General features: G+C 52.6%; 1 pseudogene; it reads right to left on the bottom strand.

The window, feature by feature from the left end:
- Positions 1-6,604: 6,604 nt before the first annotated feature.
- Positions 6,605-16,361, bottom strand: LOC124973704 (alpha-1,6-mannosylglycoprotein 6-beta-N-acetylglucosaminyltransferase B-like; annotated as a pseudogene).
- Positions 16,362-17,233: the final 872 nt, after the last annotated feature.

The raw sequence follows: 17,233 nt of genomic DNA, 5'->3' as shown, positions 1-17,233 counted from the left end.
TATGCATGGCAGTGAGACCCATTTGTTTAGCGTCTCTGCCCCAGGCAGGGATGGCAGCCACTCAGGGCAGAGCTGGACAGGTTCTAAGAGAACTCAACCAGGGTGGACATTCATGAACATTTTGCCTCTGCTCATCTGTTGGAAGGCTTCCCCTAGTGCTAGGAGGAGACACAGCACAGAGGAAGAGTTTGAAGGAGAGAGGGGGTCAGAGGCCCTTGAAGGGACACAAAGTGACAATGACTTCAGGTCTGTGACCACTGGATTGTGTTCTAAACTCCCTGCCATCCAGCTAACCCTGCACAGTGAGGGATTTCTGATCAGAGAGAACAGGGGGCATCAACTACTAAGGCAAGTGTTGACCTCAAAATAAGTCCATGCGAATTTCTCCATGTTGGTGATTGGCATGAAGGACATGGTGGAGAAAGTCACGCCAAGATGAGGCGAAGGGACCAGATTCTGATGCTAGAAACTCTCACTGTGAATCCCAGGTCCACTTCTAATTTTTAGTGTGACCTCTGGCTGATGTGATCACTTCCCTGACCCACTGTTTCCTTTTCTGTACAGCTAGGATAAGAGCACCCACCTCAGGGGTACTGCACACCAGACGGGTCTTCCCTCCCTGGGATGTTAGCCTCACTCCTCTTCCCTGGTTGTGCTCCCTGGCTGAGCTCCCTGACTGTGCTCCCTGGCTGAGGTCCCTGACTGAGCTCACTTGGAAATTTCTCTGCTGGATGTCTGAACACGCTCCCCTCGATTGGCCCATGCTGGCCAGATGGTGGGGCTCAGAGGGACCAGCTGGGGTTTCACCTTCTCCACTAATCAGCAACTGTGACCCCTACTCAGCAGTCCCTGGAGGGACAAGCTGATATTGCCACTCTCATGTTAAAGAGAACATGACTTCAGAAGGCGGCAGGGGCACCCAGACTTGGGAACAAGTCCTTCCCCAATGAATCCTGATGGTGGCTCAGGGGAGGTCCTGAGCAGAGCACCCCCAGAGCAGTCTAGGACTCCTAGTCTCTGAACCTTGGGATGTGAGAAGCATCATGGTTTTAAGACTCTTGGTCTGTGGGTGATTTGTTACACAGCAGTAGTTGACCAGTGCAGGAGGGGCCCTGCCTTGTCATGCATGCTGTTCCCGGCAGAGTCCAGTAGCATATTTCTCTTGTATGAGATGCTCAGTGAACATAAGTTGGTGATTTAATGCACCATGTTCAGCCAGGCTCTGTAGCTTGTAGTTAGATAGATCTGTAGCATGTAGGTAGAGAGAAAGATGATAGAGAGATAGGCTGACTGATGAGGTGTGTCATAGAATGCACACACATATTTGTTTGTCTATCATTATTGATCGATCCATCCATCCATCATCTCTCTCTCCATCCATCCATCTGTATTAAGCCTCTCCTCCAGACCCTGGGCTTCTGCATCAGCTGGTTCAATAAAAAATACCCAGGAAAAGAAGGTGAACCTGCACCAAACATGTATCCACCTCTCTTCCTCGTCTCTTTTTCCTAAATGATAGAGTCTAGGAAAGGTTGCCATGGCGCATACCTTGTCTCAATTTCGGTAGGTCATCTAGTCATGGTTTTCTGCAGCTGGGAGGAGGTCACAGGTCACGTGAAAATGCCCTACCACTTTATGCCCAGGGCCTGCACATCTGCGGATCGGGTATCTGAGGGGCCCCTGGAGCCCAGGCCCTGGGGAGGCCAAGGGACCAGCTTCTAAGGTAGAGGATGAGACTTTCCAAGGTAGACCACAGATGGCCAGAGCCAGCCTGGGCTCCCAGGAATGATGTTTCCTTCCTCCTTCCTCCCGGGTCTTCAGCTTTCACTTTGTTCTGAACACTCAGTGGGGTGGGTTGAAGTGTCCTGTCACCAAGGGCTCTTGTGGCTGCAGCCTCCAGCCTTTGAAGGAAGGTTGTTGCCAGGCTTTCCATAGGCTCTCCATTTTTTTTTTTTTTGTTCTCAACAAATATAAGATTGTTCAACTTATTATAATTAAAAGACAGAGAGACAGAGAGAGGGAGGGAGGCCAAGCAGGCCTCTCCTGGCCATGTCTGGTGAGTCTTCTTTACTCTTAGGAGAGAACAAACAATTAACCCACCTCCTCCTGCTGCAGACTCCTCTTGGAGACTAATAGCTGTTTACTTAGTCCTGTGGCCGTGCTGTGTTTAATATTTATCCATCACAGGAACTGTGCATGTTAATGTCAGCCTCTCATCTCAACAGCTCGCGGCTCCACCAGCTGGAATCCCACAAACAGCCCCAGCAGCCCAGCCTGGCTCCCTGGCAGAGCCCAGCATGGGCCACTTGGTGGGTCCTGCCACCTCTGAGGGGTCCCACCGCTGTGAACACCACGTGGTCACCAGGGCCAGTGCGGGTGGACAGCAGGCGGGCCTCACCTGGAGGGCCAACTCAGGTACTCACACATTACCGATGTGGCGGGCTTTGACCCCGCGTGTGGTTCCATGCACAGTGGGTCATCTCTCGAGGATATGACACCAGGCAAATGATGGATTGCTTGCTGTCTTGGGTTGGGAATGGCAAGACTGGGTTGCCCCTGTTCAGTTCAGATGCAGTTGCTGTTGACGTGCAGTTGTTTGAATCTGCAGATGCTGAACTAGGGGCTGCAGAGGGCAGATTCGTGTGTGTGTGTGTGTGTGCGCGCGCGCGTGTGTGTGTTTGTGAGACACTCATAGTGCAGAGGCCCTACCTGGGTATCGGATGTGCACTTGCACTGGGGACCAGGGACCATGCTGATGGCCTCTGCGTTTTATAGGACATCTTTCCCAGGGTCGAATCCTACATTTCCCATGACATCTGGGGTTCCTTCGGCTCAGTTTAGCCCATTCTGAACACACATCTTCACGGTGAAGGTTGGGAAGTTAGTCACTGAATCAATCAATAGACCCACTAGGCAGCGCAGGGAGACCCTTAGCCTTGCCTCTGGATCCTGGGGAGGAAATGAGCATAAGTGGGCCACAGGGTGACAAGAAGTCTGGAGCTGAACCCCACAGCCCAGGTCCCATGGCTCTGGAGGAGCTATGCAAATGTCCACCTACGACCTCCCCTCCAAACAGGCAGAACAGGAAGGGAGGCCCCACCCCTCCTCCGAATCTCCCAGGGCCAGCTCTCTGTGGGACTTCAGAGAGGTCTTGCCATCAGGGCACTGGGGCAGAGCCCAGGATTGTCCCAGGGCTGTTTCTGCCACATAACTCGCTGGTCCCCTTTCTACAAGATCTGTGAAATCTCCAAGGGCCTCCCATAGGGGGGTCAGGATCTACCACCAACCACATCATGGAAATACTTGAAGTTTTCATCACTTTTTGGATGATAGGAATGAGAACAGGGATGGACACCACCTGAAACAATTTCTCTGGGGAATCGAAGCAGATCTGGGGCATTGAGTGCCCGGCGTGAGTGTAGTAAAGACTTAAGGGACATAAGCCTGTCGTTAGCATCGGCAGTAGCTGGTGAAGGAGTGGGACACTCAGCCTCAGAGGTAATCAACGCAAAAGCAAAGCAAAACCAAAACCCCAAAAAGAAACAAACAAACCAAAAAAAACACAGAAAACAAGACACCTTGAGATTTTTGCTAAAGTTACTGGGGGAAGTTTCTTCCAGTGGGGTTTTACTTTTCCTCCATGGCTTCTGTGCTAACTAACTACCAGGGCCAAGGCCAGGCCAGCCCTAGAGCTTCCTTTCCAGGGAGGGGGCCTCCCTGGGGGGCCTGGGGCTTCAGATGCATGCAGAACCAGCTCACTGAACCCCGGGACCATAGGCAAAGGCCCCTCCCACTCTCCACTCATTTTGCGGAGATCTCTCTGTTTGGTAAACTGTATATTAAAAACAAATGTACCTCATTAGAAATAAAATGTTTCCAACCAGTTTGAAATAAAATAAAATGTAATTACTAATGACATTTAAATGTTGTAGATCATTTATTTTTTAAAAATGCCCTTAATGTAAAATGAAGTATGGCTTTAATTTAGCCAGGGAGGCATTAAGACCCGCTCCTGGCCTGGGCCTCCTCTGGCCTCAGAAACCAGCCTAGGCTCCTGGAACCATCCCTGGCTGGGGAGACTGGATAAAATTCTGCTGAGGAAGAAGGGCGTGCCTTCCAGGGATCCCTGGATCTCTAGGAATCACAGGCTGTTCTTTGAGACCCTGCCACAGGTGACGGTTTGTGCTCACATCATGTGGACGGGTCCCTGCCCTGCTCTGCACCTTAGTCGCAGCGAGGACACTCTCCACCCCCTCCCACTCCCCATGCTGGTTCCTGTCCAACTCGTTTTGGCTTTGTATTATGGTTATAGGATTCAGGTTTATTTGGTGAGTTATAAAGTCATAAAACATGTGAGAGTGTATTTGTGGCTTCCTCTAATATGAAGCTTCTGCAATTAGCTCCTGGGGCCAAACGTGGCCAGACAGGGGCAGTTGGTGGGTGCCTGGTGGCTTTACTGGGGAGGATCGGGTGGGGCCTTAGGCTGCACTTATGCAGCAACGTCTGCGAGAGGGTGATGGTGGCTTTGGGCTTCTGGGCTGGAGGGCTGAGGGTTCAGCCTCCCAGTGTCCTGTGATGGTCAAGGATTCTGGCCCATGCAGGTGATAGGGGCTGATGTAGGGAGCCCTGCTCGGGTGTCCCCAGATCTTGGGGACCCAACATTCACTGCAGTTGGATAAGTTGGGTGAGTCCCTCAGGTACTTGGTTCCCTTCAAGAGATGGGCAGAGGTGACGTGCAGCGTGGGGAGGGGTCCCCAACACTCAGGGGACCCCCGATCCTCTGTAATCAGCACACTGTGTGGCCCAGGGCACTTCACACTTAACCTGCTGTGTCTGGGTCCTAGGCTGTGGCCACTGCCACACACTTGGTGACCAAAAACAACAGAGACGTTCTGCCTTGGTCCTGGAGGCCCTGGAGGCCCTGGAGTCTGACCTCGGAGTGTGGCTGGCCCACACCACCTGGAGACTCTGAGGAGGACAGTCCTGTGCCCCTTCCAGCTGCTGGTGGCCCAAGGTATTCCTTGGCTTGTGGTGACCCCACTGTGGTCGCTGCCCCATCTCCCCTTGTGGTTCTTCCCTCTGGGTGTGCATCTCTGTGTCTGAATCTTCCTGTGCTGGGAGGACCAGGGCCACTGCATCGGCCCCACCCTGTCCTAGGGTGACATGGCCTTAACAGATTCCATCGCAAAGACCCCATTTCCCAATAAGGCCACCCTCCTGGGCTTGGGGCTCAAACTGCCTTTTGGGGGAGGAGGAATTCTATCCTGACAGGTTCCAGTTGAGCACTGGGCACCCGGAGCAGCCCAAGAGGAGGAGTGGGGACTGAGGTCGGCTCTGCCCAGAACCTGGGTCCTTGCTGTCTCCTTCTCTCTCTGATCGGCCTCTAGGCATCAAGGCCAGGGTCAGGGCTCCCAGCTTAAGGGGTCAGGCCCCTGGCAGGTGGCGCCCTCTGGTTCCCACTAGAAGGTGCCTTTTGGCATCTTCCAAGGTCAAAGAGCCTGTGAATTAATCTTTATTGGGTTTTAGAGTCATTTATTCAACAAATACATACTGAGTGTCTCCCATCACCAACAAACCAAAGATGCTTGGCTCAAGGACCTAGCCTTCTAGGACAGAGAGAGAGAGAGAGAGAGAGAGAGAGAGAGCAGAGGAACCAGGAGCTGTGAAGTGACATAAAAACATAGGGCAGAACTAGGGCCAGGGAGCATTGGGCTGTTGAGTGGGGTGTCAGGAAAGCCCTCCTTGAGGTGATGGCTGAGGGAGACCTGGAGGAGGTCATTGGCTGTTTCAAAGGCCCCGAGGCTGCCACACCAGGGAGGCTGTGGGCGGTGGGCTTGGAGGGAGCAGAGGAGTGGTGGGATGTCACATGCATTTAGCTTTTAGAAAAACCTGGTGAATCACTCAAAAGATCGTGGAGACTGGAGGCTGCTGAAGTCACCCTGGTGACCCAGACGTATGTGGTATGGTTCAGGAGGCATGTGACCTGGAATCTGATTGGAAGACGGGAGTCCAGAGCAACTGCCAGGTTCTTCCAGAGCCAGGGGGAGGTTGGCACTGTCCATCCTCAGCACGGGGACAGTGGTGCCAGGGGACAGGTCGGGGAGCAGGCAGGAACCAGGGTTTCCATCAGGTTTGGGTGTCATTTAGATGTCAACATGAAGACCAGGCAGGTGGCAGGAGAGGCAAGAGTTCAAGGGAGTCTGGGGTTGCAGATGGATACTGGCTGGCAGCAACCATGTGTCCCTGAACATGGTGAGGACTGAGCAGTTGTGAGGAGGGAGCAAGGGGAGAAGGGACAGACCCATCAAGGTGGGGTTCCTGTGAAGCGGCCCAGGCCTTCTGCACACTAGGGAATCTGTCATGGTTGAGGGAAGGGACACAGCAGAGGGTGGTCTCACCTTCATGTCCATCCTCACAGAATCAGCATCTGCCTCCCCTGAGTGCCCACGGCTTGCCTGTGCTGCCCTCCCCTGGACGGTGCTTAGTGCTCCTCTGCCTGCTCCTGGGAGTGGGAAGGAAGCTCTGGCCATGTGTGCATCTCGAGTTAGGGTCTGTTGGTGCTTTCTCCTATAGTGGGAGGTGTGGGGCAGGAGCCCCCACTGCCTCACAGGCAGCCCTGGCACAGGGCCACCTGGCTCTTGAGGAAGTCATGACAGGAGCAGAGCCTGGTACTCGGTGTTGGAGCCAGTGCAGCTGCAGAGCAGGGCTGCTGGCACTCCTGGCCGGGCTGAGCCAGTGCTGGGTGCAGGTGGTGCATCTCCCACTCGGTGCTATCACAGGGCACTTACAGCCTGCATGGGTGCCACCAGTGTTGGTCACACCCTGGGGTGGGTGGGGTGGACTGTCCCCAGCTTGGCACTGCCCACCCCTCTCCCCACAAACCCCTGCCCCAGACTCAGGAAGAGGTGGTTACAGCTCCTTATCCGCCTCTGTCCGGGAGCTTGGAGAAGAGGGGCCGGGGTCCCACCTGGAGGGATGCGCAGCAACTTTATGGAGAAGGTGCCCATCCAGGCTGGGGCAGGGCCCCCGAGGGGCAGAGGCAGCTGGGTGGGATTGAGAGGCAGTGTCCCTTGTAGTGGCTGGGTCCTGCCAAGAGCATAGCCGCATGATGCAGACGCCCACATGGAAGGTCCCTTCTGGATGCTTCCTCACCAGTTGGAAACTCTCGGGAGGGAGCGGGGTGCACTTACTGGAGAAAGGCCTCTTGGCTCTTGAGGAAGGGGAAGAAGGAGGGCTTGCAGACCAGTCTGGGGTCCAGGCAGGCGTCCATACAGGTCCTCCCAGCAGTGGCCAGCCAGGACCGCAGCGAGTATGGCGGGGGCCATGCCCCAGGGACCGTGTTGGCGTTCTGGGCCCACTCCAGGGGGGTGGCATTGGGCGCCAGGACGAAGGGGCTCTGTGAGGCCCTGGTCCCTGGAGGGGGCTGGGCTTGGAGCTGCACAGAAGTCCTGCAGGAGGAGAGGGGCATCAGGAGGTCGGGGGACCTGAGGGGCTCACAGCCAGGGGTGTCTGCTGCCTGCACGGCATGGGCTCTGGCCTGATGGGCTTGGGGTGGGACTCCAGTTCCGGGGCTGAGGACAGAGGGTCGCCTACCTGGTGCTGAATGTAGGCATGGGTCTGCTCCAGCTGCCCCCACAGGTGTACTCATAGGGCAGGTAGGGCACAGCGGGGAGGCCTGGTTATGGGGCTGCCTGCTGGGCATGGGGTGGGATGTGCCAATGCCACGTCTACCTGGCCCTCTCAGCTGAGGTACCTACCCTCTCTGGGGTCCCTGGGGACTCAGGTTCAGCCCTGGATCCTCCCTGTGTCCCAGCTCCAATGCCCCTGCCCTGTCCCCCACCCCAGCCACACAAGCTTCCTCCTGCCCAGATCCCAGTGCTCCACCCCTCTTGGGCTCTGAGGCCCCCTCCCCAAGCCCAAATTCTCTGGAACATCACCCACTCCAGAGCATCCTGTGCCCACACCCTCCTGGTACAGGACCAGGTTCCTCGGAGTCCTCAGCACCCCAGACTTCTTCCCCCAAGGACAAGCCATGGCTTCCTGTCCATGCTCCATCACTCTCAGGAGCCCTTGAGGGCAGGGACTGCAGCTTGTCCCCCAGAGTCTGGTACAGTGCCTGGCACAGTGCCTGGCATGCAGTGGGCACTCAGGAAATGGTTGTGTGATGGAAAATCTCTGCTGTACCCTCCTCAAGATGTCGACCTTCACACAGAGGGATGCAGCATGCTCCCAGTGGGATGTGACTGGGTGGCATCTGGAAAGCACCTGCCCAGGCTGCACACAGGTACAAGCACATTACACAGGAGGCCACATGTGACCTAATGGTCTCAGGGTCACGCAGCAGCCTGCATCAGGGCATGTGGCCGAGTGGCTGGGGTACAAGAGGCGAAGGTAACCAAGGGACAAGATGTCCCCTCTCCAAACCCTCCCTGGGCTTCACCTGCAGGCCCAGCACAAAGCCATCTTTGAGGAGCCCACAGGTTGCAGGCAGCAATGGCCAGAGTTGGGACAAACCTTGACTCAGAGGAGGGTGGCTGTATCCATTGGCCTCCCCAAGCCCCACACAATGTGGGCACCCTGTCTGATCCAGTCCAGCTCAGTCCCCAGTGACGCCATCTTCCTGTTGGCTGCCCCAAAGATGAGATCCTTAGCCCTGGTGGTGAAACCAGACAGTCCTGCCCAAACCCGCACCCCTTCTTCCTCACAAGGTGACCTCAGGATGTCCAGCTGAGCTGTGTGGGGACCCTGCAGAGCCTGCTTCTTAGGGCTGGAGGCCCATCCTGGGCTCCTGGGCCAGGGGACACTCCCAAAGCTCAAGAGTCCCAGGGAGACACCCCCCACTGCTCCCCTTGAAGCTGGTCCCTGCCGCCTCTGACTCTAGTGACAAACACCACCAGCCTGACCTTGTCCCAGACTGGACACCAGGTGCTGTGTGTATTCTCAGTCCCCTGGTTGTTCCAGAGTCCCAGGAAACCCCAGCATCCCTCTGTCCCAGACACTCTGCAGGCATGTCCCACCCTGCGGTCCTCCCCCACCCCCTACTGGGCGCTGTAGCCAGCTGCTGCCCTGACATGCAGGCCAGAGTCCAGACAGCCTCTGAGCACTGCCCGGCAGGCTGCTGTCCCCTTGCAGGGATGAACCCAGGATATAAGGAAAAAGCCCCAGAGAAAAGCCTTTGCCCTCCAAATGTCACTCCCCCATCAGCAGCGACAGCAGTGCCTGAGTTATTCCCCTCTGTGTCTGAAGTGCTCGTCATGGGGTGAGTCACAGGCCCTGCATGCAGGGAGCCCTCCAGCACCTGCCTGCCAGGAATGTCCCACGGGGCAGCAGCCTGCCTGCAAACACCCCCATTAGGTCTAAATGCAGGTGCATGGCATCAGTCTCTGCAATTGACAGGTGCTGGGCCTGCAGTGCCACATGGAGGGTGACCTCAAGAGGGGTAGAGGGGGCAATGGCAGCACCGCCGTACTCTCACCCCACAGCCTCTATCTGGACTTGATTGAGGCCCGTCTGCGGCAGCCCAGGGGCACAGAAACTGCCCTGCCATGGGTGGGGTGGGGGCTGGCCCCTGGGGCTCTGCACTTACTGGGACCCTCCAGCCTCCCCTCCCCTCCCATGTAGGTCACAAGACCTGCAGGAGCCACAGTCCACTCCCAGCCAGCTGCTTTGAGATAGATTTTCTAAAGCAGACTATCAGCATCAACAGGCACTTATTTAAAATGCTGACTCCCAGGCCACACCTGGTCCTGTGAGGCAGGAGCCCCGGGTGGCTGGGTCTAAACACAAGCTCCTCCCTGGTGGTCCATGGGCACGGGAGTGTGTGAGCCCCTCAAAAAAAATTGATAAACCCTTAGTCACACTAACAAAGAGAAAGAGGGAAAAAACTCAAATTACTAAAATTCAGAATGAACAAGGAAATATCACAACAGACACAACTGAAATACAAAACATAATTAGAAGCTATTTTGAAAATCTATACTCCAACAAAACAGAAAACCTCGAAGACATCAACAATTTTCTAGACACATATGAATTACCTAAACTGAATGAGGAGGACATACACAACTTAAATAAACCAATTTCAAGCAATGAAATAGAAGAGGTCATCAAAAGCCTACCAACAAAGAAAAGTCCAGGACCAGATGGGTTCTCAGCCAAGTTCTACAAAACCTTTAAAGAACAGCTCATTCCAATACTCCTCAAACTATTCCATGAAATAGAAGAGGAGGGAACCCTCCCAAACTCGTTCTATGAAGCCAATATCACCCTGATACCTAAACCAGACAGAGACACATCGAGGAAAGAAAATTTCAGACCAATATCCTTAATGAACATCGATGCAAAAATTCTCAAAAAAATTTTAGCAAATCGCATACAAATATATATTAAAAAGATAGTGCACCACGATCAAGTGGGTTTTATCCCAGGGATGCAAGGTTGGTTCAACATTCGGAAATCAATAAATGTCATTCATATCAACAGACTTAAAGTTAAGAATCACATGATCATTTCAATAGATGCAGAAAAAGCATTCGATAAAATACAGCATCCCTTCATGCTCAAAACACTAGAAAAAAATTGGGGTAGTGGGAACATTCCTTAACATTATAAAGGCCATCTACGCTAAGCCCATGGCCAATATCATTCTAAATGGTGAAAAACTGAAAGCGTTCCCCCTAAAAACTGGAACAAGGCAGGGATGCCCTCTTTCACCAATTCTATTCAACATCATCCTTGAGACTATAGCCAGAGCAATTAGACAAACCAAAGAAATTAAGGGACACGAATTGGAAAAGAAAAACTCAAACTATCCCTGTTGGCTGACGACATGATTATATATTTAGAGGAAACTGGAAATTCCACCAGAAAACTTTTAGAACTCATAAGTGAATTCAGTAAAGTAGCAGGTTACAAGATCAATGCTCATAAATCCAATGCATTTTTATACATAAGTGATGAATCTTCAGAAAGAGAAATTAGGAAAACTACCCCATTCACAATAGCATCGAAAAAAATAAAATACTTGGGAATCAATCTCACAAAAGAGGTGAAAGATCTCTACAATGAGAACTACAGAACACTAAAGAAAGAAATTCAAGAAAACCTTAGAAGATGGAAAGATCTCCCATGTTCCAGGATAGGCAGAATTAATATTGTCAAAATGGCCATACTACCTAAAGTGCTATACAGATTCAATGCAATTCCAATTAAAATCCCAAGGATGTACCTTGCAGAAAGAGAGCAAGCAATTATGAAATTCATCTGGAAGAATAAAAAACCTAGAATAGCTAAAGCAATCCTAAGTAGCAAGAACGAAGCAGGGGGTATTGCAATACCAGATCTTCAACTCTACTACAAAGCAATAGTAACAAAAACGGCATTGTATTGGTACCAAAATAGACAGGTAGATCAATGGTACAGAATAGAGGACATGGACACAAACCCAAATAAATACAATTATCTCATAGTAGACAAAGGGGCCAAAAATATGCAATGGAGAAAAGATAGCCTCTTCAACAAATGGTGCTGGGAAAACTGGAAAACCATATGCAACAGAATGAAATTAAACCCCTATCTCTCACCCTACACAAAACTCAACTCAAAATGGATCAAGGACCTCGGAATCAGACCAGAGACCCTGCATCTTATAGAAGAAAAAGTAGGTCCAAATCTTCAACTTGTTGGCTTAGGATCAGACTTCCTTAACAGAACTCCCATAGCACAAGAAATAAAAGCAAGAATCAACAACTGGGATAGATTCAAACTGAAAAACTTTCTCTCAGCAAAGGAAACTATCAGCAATGTGAAGAGAGAGCCTACAGAGTGGGAGAATATCTTTGCCAACCATACTTCAGATAGAGCGCTAATTTCCAGAATCTATAAAGAACTCAAAAAACTCTACACCAAGAATACAAATAATCCAATCAACAAATGGGCTAAGGAAATGAACAGACACTTCACAGAAGAAGATGTACAAGTAATCAACAGATATATGAAAAAATGTTCAACATCCCTAGTAATAAGGGAAATGCAAATCAAAACTACCCTAAGATTTCATCTCACCCCAATTAGAATGGCAATTATCAAGAACACAAGCAACAATAAGTGTTGGGGAGGATGTGGTGAAAAAGGGATACTCATACATTGCTGGTGGGGTTGCAAATTAGTTCAGCCACTCTGGAAAGCAGTATGGAGATTCCTCAGAAAGCTTGGAATGGAAACACCATTTGACCCAGCTATCCCACTCCTTGGCCTATACCCAAAGGACTTAAAATCAGCATACTACAGAGATACAGCCACATCAATGTTCATTGCTGCTCAATTCACCATAGCCAGATTGTGGAACCAACCTAGATGCCCTTCAGTTATTGAATGGATAAAGAAACTGTGGCATATATATACAATGGAATATTACTCCGCAATGAAGAATGATAAAATTATGGCATTTGCAGGCAAATGGATGAAATTGGAGAATATCATGCTAAGTGAGATAAGCCAATCTCAAAAAACTAAAGAATGAATGATCTCACTGATAAGCGGATGGGGACAAATAATGGGGGGTGGGAGGGGTTAGCATTAGGTTTAGGGTTAGGTTTAGGGTTAGGGATAAGGAGTGTGGTAAGAATGAAGGAAAGAAGGACTGTATAGAGGGAAAAGAAGGGTGGGAAGGGTGGGGGGGAAGGGAAAAATAGTGAGTCAAACATCATTGCCCTATGTAAACGTATGATTACACAAATGGTATGCCTTGACTCCATGTACAAATAGAGAAACAACATGTATCCCATTTGTATACAATAATAATAAAAAAAAACTGCAATGTTAAGACTGCTGGTTGGCAGCATGAAATTGAATGCAATGAGCCTGTTTTGGAGCACTGCATAGCTGCTAAGGTCAATAAGACCTTGTTTGTGCCATCTACAGTTTATGCATAAATCTAACCACATAAACAGATCCTCTAGCCAATTTACATTCTCAACATCAACTCTGCATTTACAAATTGTTTTTGTCCTCTGAAATGGAAAAATAAAAAAAGAACAATCTAAAAAAATAAATAAATAAAGCAGACTCTCAGCATCACCAGGCACTTATTTAAAATGCTGACTCCCAGGCTACAGCTGGTCCTGTGAGGCAGGAGCCCCAGGCGGCTGGGTTTAAACACAAGCTCCTCCCTGGTGGTCCATGGGCACGGGAGCGTGTGAGCCCCTCTGGGCTACCAGGGGTTAAACTGTCAGGAAAGCGGGTGGCAGGGCCTGATGGAGGAGGCTGCTGGCAGACAGGCTGGGCCAGGGTCCCTAGAGGTCTGCAGCAGAGGTGGATGCCTTGTTTCCTGGTTCCTTTGTCCTTTGTCACTGCTCACTCTCTCTCTCTCTCCCTCTCCCTCTCTTTCTTTTTTGTGGTGCTGGGGATTGAACCCAGGGCCTCCTGAATGCTAGGCAAGTACTTTACCACTGAGCTACATCCTCAGCCTGGTTATGCTGTTTTTTAATTAACTCAATAACAAAATTAAACTGATATTCATGTAAAAATATCAAAGGAAAGAACAAGGAAAAGGAAGCTCCCTCAGCTCTCCCAAGAGCAGGCACCTCCCCAGTTCCCGTGTGTCCCTGCAGAAGCACACGGGACGGTCTGGGCACATTCATTCCCAGGCACAGCCCCTCCCCTGTGTCCAGCCTTCCGTCTGGGGAGGGGACGCACCACTCACAGGCTCATTTTGCTTGATGGGCCTTGGAAGTCAGGCCAGATCTCAGGGGGATGGGGAAGAGTCCTCACCCTGCCCCTATCCCTGTGCAAGAGGAGGCCAGCAGGGCAGGGGAGAAGGCACAACGGGATCATTTCCAGCATGAAGTGAATCAGAGTAAACCCACACCAAGCCCCCGCAGGGCCTGTCCTTAGCAATGAGTCCCCTTCCAAAGGCCACTGCTCTGGTCTGGTGCTCAGGCCCATTTAAACCCATCAACCTGTAATAATCAGTTGTCCAGCCCTCTACCGGGGCATGGTCCCGAGTCCACTTTCCTGTCCACCTTGAACTCCCCAAAGGCCATCCTCAAACATGGAGAGTGGCCCCCGAGGCAGATGTGGGCAGTGCCCCTGCAGTCTCTCCACCCCGGACACTCCACCTCAGGGCTGTCTCCAGCCTGCTCAGCCTGTGCAAGGGACAAGCCAGAAGCCATAGGAGTGGGCAGCCTACAGCCATGGGCAGGTGGGAGCTGGAGGAGAACCACCCCAGGTTCCTGCCTTTCAGGGATGTGACAGAAGCCCCAGCTCAGAGGCCCCAAGGTGATGAGCTCCAGGCACACCTGCCCCTTCCTGGGACCACCTCCTGGAGGAGCCACCTATGCTGAGACCCCGCCTCAGCATCACCCCAGAGGAGCCCAGACTCAGTCTGTGACTTAAGTTTAAGCCTCACCTGATTCCCAGGAGGTGAGTGGATCTCCCCACTGGACGGAGCGGCAGAGTGCGCCTCCTTACCAGACTCCAGTTTCCCCTGTTAGAGCTGAAGACAGGTGCACATCAACACCTGGTCACTTGCCACTGGGCACTTCCTCTAGAAACATTCATCTCCAGACCAGGAAGGAAGGACCTGAATGTTTCCATCAGGAATGGAAAGCTGACCTTGTCAGCAAGATCCCCAGAAGTGCTGTATGCACATCATCACTCGAGACAGGCTGCTCAAAGGTCACAGACCCACACGTAAAGCAGGGTCTGAAGAACCTCCATGCTTTAATCCAGAAGACATTGACTCGGCATCCAATCTGTGTCAGGAGTGCTCACAGGGCCTGGCCCTTCATTGTGCTCAATAAGTGACTCTGAAACCGTGACTACCTTGTAAGGTTGTGCAGGTTGTTCACTGCACCAAGGTACACCCCCTAAAACTTGTGCACTGAGTTGGTGAGTGAGGGCCCCTGCTCCACTCTCCAGTCCACATGGCTGGACACAAGGGTATGTTTGCCCAGGAGGGATGTGGACTCCTCTGCCCGCCCAGGCCAAGCCTGGGTACATTTATCAAATTATAATGAGGTCCCACAGTGCAAGCAGTGGCCATCTCACCTGGGTCTCCATGATGGCCTTGATGGCAGCTTCAGACTCCTCAAGTTGTTGTCCACAGTCCACACGTGGGACTTGCTGATGATTTTCTCTGTGTAGAGGTGCTGGAGAACACCTGGCTGGGGCCGGCAGGGGTGGCTCTCCCTGTGCTCCCTTTTGTCCCTTTTATCCCATTGCCCAGCTCCTCCACCTCCCTCCACAGGAACCACAGGGCCACTGCTCTGGCCCCTCCCAGGCCGGCTGGGTCACCCACTCACCTCCCTGGAGGTGGGATTGCCTGGGAAGAACTTCGTGGTTGAGGGAGCTGTGGGGCGGGCTGAAGCAGGACTGCAGGAAGACGCAGCCATGGGCGATGGCCTCCAGGGGGGACTGGACCCTCATAGGGGAAGCCAAACCTATGAAGTGCTGAGGGAGCTGTGGGGCGGGCTGAAGCGGGACTGCAGGAAGATGCAGCCATGGGCGAAGACCTCCAGGGGGGGCCAGGCCCTCGGGGTTGGGGAAACCAAGGCCTGTGAAGAGCTGAGGGGGCTGGGGGGACACGAGGTCAGGGTGGGCTGGGAGCCCCTCAGCTGGGCACAGGTGGGGTGGGGGCGGCTGGCTTGTGTCCCTCAGTGCAGGGCTGGGTGGGGCACCGTGGACGCCTGGTCTTGCTGTCTATAATTCTGGAGAGGTGAGGACAGAGCAAGGATTCCAAGCCCAACAGGCTGCAGACCCGCATCCACAGCCGACCTCAAAGGACCTCCACTCACTCATCCTAAAAACACTAATTCAGTACCTAACCATGCCAGCAGTACACACAGGGCTGGCTCCTGGAAGGTGCTTCATAAAGGGTACTGAATCCAGGGCTGCTGAGTGAGGTTGTTCAGGTTGTTCACTGCACAGAGATATCCTTCCTTGTGGGACTTGCAGAAGCAGCCATCCAGGATGAATGGCCCCATGGGACAGTAGCCAGGGCCTCTCAGCCAACATACCACCTGCTCAGAGGCTCTGAAAGGTCTGGCTGGCTCCTGTTCCCCTAACCAGGCCCTGGCCCTGCCCAGTCCCGTGACCCTGTAGGCTCTTCCCTGCCTGCTGCACATCCCATGTTGTCCAGTCCCCTGAAGGACTTGACACAGGGCTCAGGCAGCAGAGCACGCTGGGTATTGTCCACGTGTGGAAGGGGCCACACGTGGCAGCGACTTCCCTGGCAGGTGTGTTGGGTGGTCCCCTTGGCGCCTGTGGCCAGGCAGGTGAGGACAGTGTGCTGGGGGACTCACTTTGACCTTGTGCAGCAGCTGCTGGGACTCAGGCTGCAGCAAGAGGCCGTGGTCCTTCATGAAGGCAGGGACCACGGGCAGCCTCTGCCTCCATGTACTTGTTCAGGATGCCCAGGAACTTCTCCTTCCCCTGGAGGAGGAGGGAGAGGAGGCAGAACTTCATCCCAGGTCCCCAGCAGTGCCAGCACAGCAGACGCCCCACCTTGGGGTGGTCTCCGGCCAGCTGTGCAACCCTGGGCAAGGCCCCTCTCCTCTCTGGTCCTCGATTTTTCATCAGTGAGCCACAGAGCTTGCACTAAACCAGAGGCTTCCAGTTTATTTTTAGCCACACAATTTTTTTCTTCCAAAGGAAGCCAACAGGACCACACACTAAATGAATCCAGGTGGATCTGCTTGGCCTCCTCTAACCCTCAAAGGACTCCAAGTACCTCTGAGGAGCTGCGGAGCTCTCAGGAGTTCAGATCACCCCACACACACCCATCCCTTCATCCCTCCATCCCACCCACCCGTCCCTCCATCCATCCACCCCTCCTCCTCTCAGGAATAATCTGGAAGGAAGGGTGGACTGGAGCTGGAGCTGCCCTGGCTGGGCCAACCCAGTTTTAGGTTGTTGTCATCACAGTCACTGATTACGGTGATCTGGGACTACTAGGGCCAGCAGCCACCAACCAAGCGTGACACCAGATGCTCTGAAAGAGGAAAGGGCGTTATCCCTGACCTCAGATCATCTCCACAATGCTTCACACTCCTTCTCCAGAACCCAGAGGACAGCAACCAATGAAATCCTCATCAGCGATGCAGCAGGGTTTTTTTTTTTTTTTTGGTTGAAATTAACAAGCTGATTCTAAGGCTCATCTTAAAACACCAAGGACCTCGAATGGACAATGCTATTTTGAAAAAGTAAGCAGCTCTGACTCCTGATCTGAAGAATG

The sequence above is a fragment of the Sciurus carolinensis genome, unplaced genomic scaffold (genome assembly GCF_902686445.1).
Source record: "Sciurus carolinensis unplaced genomic scaffold, mSciCar1.2, whole genome shotgun sequence".
NCBI lineage: Eukaryota > Metazoa > Chordata > Mammalia > Rodentia > Sciuridae > Sciurus > Sciurus carolinensis.
Note: the sequence above shows the minus strand (reverse complement) of the source record. Positions and strands in the feature narration are given on the sequence as shown.